Here is a 6,000-nt window from a genome sequence, read left to right as displayed (position 1 = left end):
TTTTTTAAAGATTTTTTTTTTTTATTTATTTATTTGACAGAGAGAAATCACAAGTAGATGGAGAGGCAGGCAGAGAGAGAGAGAGAGAAGCAGGCTCTCCGCTGAGCAGAGAGCCCGATGCGGGACTCGATCCCAGGACTCTGAGATCATGACCTGAGCCGAAGGCAGCGGCTTAACCCACTGAGCCACCCAGGCGCCCTACAATTCAATTTCTAACGTGGTGTCACTGTTGGTTTCTTAGTTTTCCAGAATGTACTATGGTAACCTAAGATGTTAACAAGAGGGGAAACAGACTGAGTGGAAGATGGGAATTCTCTGTATGTTCTTTGATAAACTGACTCCAAAGTAAAAAAAAAAAAAAAAAAAAAAAAATTACATTAAAGTTGCAACCATCTGACATCTAGGTTGTTCAGTTGGTTAAGTATCTGCCTTCTACTCAGGTCACGATCCCACAGTCCTGGGATCAAGCCCCTGATTGTGCTTTCTGCTCAGCGGGGAGTCTGCTCCCTCTCCCTCCACTTGTGCTCTCTCTCCCTCAGTCAAACAAATTTAAAATATCTTTTAAGAATAATAATAAAGTTGCAACCCCTATAATTTAATTTATTTACAGATATCTGCATTAAATTATGTGTGAGTTGATATCTACTGTTTCTTTCAAATGTGTCCATTTGCTCTGGTGCGTGATTTCAAAAGCAGGAAAATTCATTAAACAAAACAGACTCAATAGATTCATGTTTCTGGTCTCCAAATTGCTGCTCCTTTACTAATCCAAACTTGATGAAGACTTTCTTTATAAGCTTTTCTCCTCAAATTGGATGCAGACACCCACCCTAAAATCTGCTTCTTAGCAACCAGCCAGTTGGCCCCAATACCTAACCCAGAACAATCTACCCTCTGCAGACCCTAAAAATTGATTCATTTTTTATCACAGATATAAAACATTTATTTAATATTTGCTTTCCACCTCTACCCTTTTATTTTTTTATTTTTATTTTTTAAATAGATTTCATTTATTTATTTGAGAGATTGAGAATGAGAGAGAGAGCATGAGAAGGGGGGAGGGCCAGAGGGAGAAGCAGACTCCCTGCTGAGCAGGGAGCCTGATGTTGGACTCCATCTGGGGACTCCAGGATCATGACCTGAGCCAAAGGCAGTTGCTTAACCAACTGAGCCACCCAGGCACCCCACCTCTACCCTTTTAAAACATTAGCTAACATATCCTCCTGCAAGATTCTCCTTCATCCCCTGGAGTTCACAATTCCAATGTTCAACTGAAAACATTTTTAATATGTTCATCTTTCTCCACACACATGTTTTCTTATTTCAAACACCTACCATTCTCTAAGGATGTAAGACACAATTTGCACAACCTGGATGTCATTGTCCTTCACAACTAAAACCTAATTTTCCCCCAGCTTTACCTCAGGCCACTTGCATCCCAATACAGAACCCAGAACCCTCTTAGAACCCTGAATTCTCTGATCATCCCACATGTTATTCCCTTGAAAGGCACTGGCCTATCTAGGAAGAAGTAGAGAACCCTTCCCCCTCCAAAAAAAAAGGCACTGGCCTTACTATCACATGGCCAGTAAATCTTGAGAACATTTGGTATCTCACATTAAGAATTACGTATGCGAGCCTCGGGGTTCCACTTAAGGCCCCTCCTGCGCTCAGCTCCGTGTCCGAGCGGCTGCTGCCAAGTCTAGATCCAGTCTCGCGCGCGCTGCTGACACTCGTCCTCCCGACGTGCACTCCCGATTCCTTTTGGTTCTAAGTCCAAAATGGCAACTCTGAAAGATCAGCTGATTCAGAATCTTCTTAAGGAAGAACATGTCCCCCCAAATAAGACTACAGTTGTTGGGGTTGTGCCATCAGTATCTTAATGAAGGATTTGGCAGATGAACTTCCTCTTGTTGATGTCATGGAAGACAAACTGAAGGGAGAGATGATGGATCTCCAGCATGGAAGCCTTTTCCTTAGAACACCAAAATTTGTCTCTGGCAAAGACTATAATGCGACTGTAAACTCCAAGCTGGTTAGTATCACAGCTGGGGCACGTCATCAAGAGGGAGAAAGCCGTCTTAATTTGGTTCAGCTTAACGTGAACATCTTTAAGTTCATCATTCCTAATGTAAAATACAGCCCAAACTGGAAGTTGCTTGTTGTTTCCAATCCAGTGGATATCTTGACTTATGTGACTTGGAAGATAAGGGGCTTTCCCGAAAACCGCGTTATTGGAAGTGATTGCAGTCTGGATTCAGCTTGGTTCCATCACCTAATGAGGGAAAGGCTGGGAGTTCACCCATTAAGCTGTCACGGGTGGATCCTCGGGGAGCATGGAGACTCCAGTGTCCCTGTATGGAGTGGACTAAACATTGCTGGTGTGCCTCTGAAGAATCTGCACCCTGACTTAGGCACTGATGCAGATAAAGAACAGTGAAAAGAGGTTCACAAACAGGTGGTTGACAGTGCCTATGAGGTGATCAAACTGAAAGGCTACAGTTCCTGGGCCACTGGACTATCTGTGACAGATTTGGCAGAAAGTATAATGAAGAATCTTAGGCGGGTGCATCCAATCTCCACCATGATTAAGGGACTCTATGGAATAAAAGATGATGTCTTCCTTAGTGTTCCTTGTATCCTGGGACAGAATGGAATTTCAGATGTTGTGAAGGTGACTCTAACTCCTGAGGAAGAGGCCTGTTTGAAGAAGAGTGCAGATACTCTCTGGGGGAACCAAAAGGAGCTGCAGTTTTAAAGTTTTCTAATGTACCACTTCACTGTCTAGACTAGGACAGGGTTTTAGTTGGAGATTGTGTACATTGTCCTTATTATCTGATCTGTTACTTAAGTAATATCAAAATGGCCTAAGGAAAAAACATCAGTTTCCTAAAGTTCTAAATAGGAATGGCTCACCAAGCCCTGCAGCTATACCCTAATGCTGGATGATACTTGCCTTTGTAGTCCTAAATGGGTTCATCTCAGAGACATCACTGCCAATGTTGCATATGCTGCAGTTGCTCTGCAAACCAGATGCATATTTCCTGTGTGTTCTATAACTTCTGGTTCCTTCACCTGACACCCAACATGCCTAGTCCATCTTTTCCAGTAAGTCACACCCTGGGCTCCAATGTATAAATTAATCATTGCATGTATTGTGCATAGTTCCAAAGGCTCTTCGTGTACCATGTATGTGAGAATATAGTGTACATTGACGTATAATGTAAAAAGACCATGCAATTGGGACGCCTGGGTGGCTCAGTTGGTTAAGCAGCTGCCTTCGGCTCAGGTCATGATCCCAGCGTCCTGGGATCGAGTCCCACATCGGGCTCCTTGCTCAGCAGGGAGCCTGCTTCTCCCTCTGCCTCTGCCTGCCATTCTGTCTGCCTGTGCTTGCTCTCTCCCCCCCTCTCTCTCTGATAAATAAAGCAGGGAGCCTGCTTCTCCCTCTGCCTCTGCCTGCCATTCTGTCTGCCTGTGCTTGCTCTCTCCCCCTCTCTCTCTCTGATAAATAAATAAAATTAAAAAAAAAAAAAAAAAAGACCACGCAACCAACTAAGTGTCATACCAACTAAAATACCAAATAAAATTTGAACAGTGACTTTTTTTGGAAAAAAAAATACATATCCAAACACATTTCCAGTATCACCACAGTATTTCATGAATGTTTTGTTTATTGGACTCTGAATTTCTCCACTACAGCCATTAATAAAATGCAATTACATGAGTACTTCCATAATAATTACACAGAATTACACAGTGGCCATTAGTCACTATTGTTGTAGCAGGAATTTCTGTCCTATTCAAAACTCGATGTAAAATGAGACGGACTATAATTTTGCTGAAGATTCCTTGAAGAATGAGTGTATAAGCAGCTGAACACAGTGCAAACCAGATAGTTTAAATTTTTCTGATGAGATGAGGGAATTGTGTATCTCTTCTCCGGCACACAGAAAAGAGTCTGGATACAGTGGTCGTGACTCAAAGAACAAAGGGGCAGACAGTTGGAAAACATGCATTGATTAGGGCAGAAGTATTCATCAGCCACCAATTGGTCTTGCAAAAAATAGAAAAATACATGTAATTGATGGAAGAGAGGGTATAAAAAGATTCAAAGATGCTCCCCAACAGAAGGATGCTTTGGGTGGCTCTAATCTCAGGGGAGGATCTGGGGGAAACTTTGGTCCTATAAATGTGTTGGACCTGCTGCTTATGCCATACAGGGTGGAAACCATGAACCCACTGGCCCAAGTTATGAGTCCCAAGCACAAAATATAATGGGAGGGTATCGATACCGTATATAGTAAATCTGTGTCTTTGTCGTGAAGTGCAGAAGCCCAGTATCCAAACTCCATATTTTCTGAAGTGTTTTTGTTGTTCCATTTGTCAGTGACATACACAGCAACCATAATATTTAGGTTTATATTCAGGATCCAGCAAAGGATATTTGAGGGGCCAATGTACTGGGGAGCTTTCCCTTTAAGCGCTGCCCACCAGGAGTTCCAGGGGCTGATGGTGATGGCGTGGAAGACATTCAGGAGGCACATGGTGCCCATAGACAACCCCCTGGACACTCTGTGGACTAAGAAAACAACTTTGCATCCGAGGTCACTGGGAAAATAACTCAAATCAAAAGCCTCCACTGGGATTCCTCTGTAGAGAATGACCAAGGAGTTAAAGTCAAGTGCCTAAAAAAAAAAAAAAAAAAAAAGCGAATCTGTGGACTTTGACCTGTATCCCCTTAAGCCAAGAGATGACGAACAATGACAAAAAAGCAAGAAGTTCCCAGGGTTACAAGGACAATCTGCAATAGGAAGATTACAGCAAATTTCACATCCATTAAAGGCCATTCTGTCACTCTCCAGAGCTCAGTGTTCACATCCACAAAGAGAGGAGGCTGCATGAACACTTGAGCCGTGGGCTATTTGTGGAAAATAAATTCAAAATTCTCCCCTTGCTACTACTTTCCCCTGAGACTTTCTTTCTAATACACATCTTCGTTAATTAATGATTTCTCAAGTTTGATGTATTTCTTTGTATAGTGCTCATTGAATCACTCTTACTCATGCTTTACCTATTGTAAATTATTTAGTATTTACAAGTATGTGCATTTTACAGCCAAGAATTTAATTATAATGAGATCATATGACTCATTTAAATATTGCAATGGCCAGGTTGTAATAAAGTTGGGTGTTTACCAGCAGGCTATACTCTCATAGCTACCTGGTCATATCTTTTTTTTTTGTTTTTCTTAAGACTTTATTTGTGGGGTACGTGGGTGGCTCAGTTGTTAAGCGTCTGCCTTCACCTCAGGTCATGATCCCAAGGTCCTGGGATCGAGCCTTGCACTGGACTCCCTGCTCAGGCTGCTTCTCCCTCTCCCATTCCTACTCCCCCTGCTTGTGTTCCCTCTCTCACTGTTTCTCTCTCTGTCAAATAAATACATATTTTTTTAAAGAATTTATTTGTAACTAATGTCTATACCCAACATGGGGCTCAAACTCACAGCTGAGTTATTATCAAGAGCTGCACGCTCCACCAATGGAGTCAGCCAGGTGCCCCTATCTGGTTGTATCCTTAAATAACCCACTGTTATGCATGCATACATTATCATCTTTGAAATTCATTTCAATTTAGGTTTGGTTGTGCCAATTTCTTATTCTTGTTAAACTAATTGTTCCATTAATCATCATCACTTGTGAGTGAAGATGAAAACTTAGTAAGAACCTGAATATTGTCCATGAACAAAATGGATTTATCAAATATGGACCAGTGTTAATATAGCAACAGAAGTAATCATGTGATTTTTTTTGGCCAATGGAACCCACCATCGAAATTATTGTGTAATATTTCACTTTTACCCTAAACTATGGGATTTATAATTTAAATAAAACATGTAGAGATTGAGAAAACATTTAGAGTAGGATCTAAATTATTCCTCATTAGAGAGCATACAAATAGCTGTGATTTAAAAAAAAAAAAACTGAAACTAGTCAATTT

General features: G+C 41.4%; 2 pseudogenes; one reads left to right on the top strand and one right to left on the bottom strand.

Moving 5' to 3' along the window:
- The first annotated feature begins 1,743 nt into the window (after window positions 1–1,743).
- LOC132004745 (L-lactate dehydrogenase A chain-like) lies at window positions 1,744–2,829 on the top strand (annotated as a pseudogene).
- Window positions 2,830–3,900: 1,071 nt separating this feature from the next.
- On the bottom strand, window positions 3,901–4,903 carry LOC132005830 (vomeronasal type-1 receptor 2-like; annotated as a pseudogene).
- Between the last annotated feature and the right edge of the window lie 1,097 nt (window positions 4,904–6,000).

This window comes from Mustela nigripes, chromosome 17, assembly GCF_022355385.1.
Source record: "Mustela nigripes isolate SB6536 chromosome 17, MUSNIG.SB6536, whole genome shotgun sequence".
Taxonomy (NCBI): domain Eukaryota; kingdom Metazoa; phylum Chordata; class Mammalia; order Carnivora; family Mustelidae; genus Mustela; species Mustela nigripes.
This window is presented reverse-complemented; position numbering and strand designations above follow the sequence as displayed.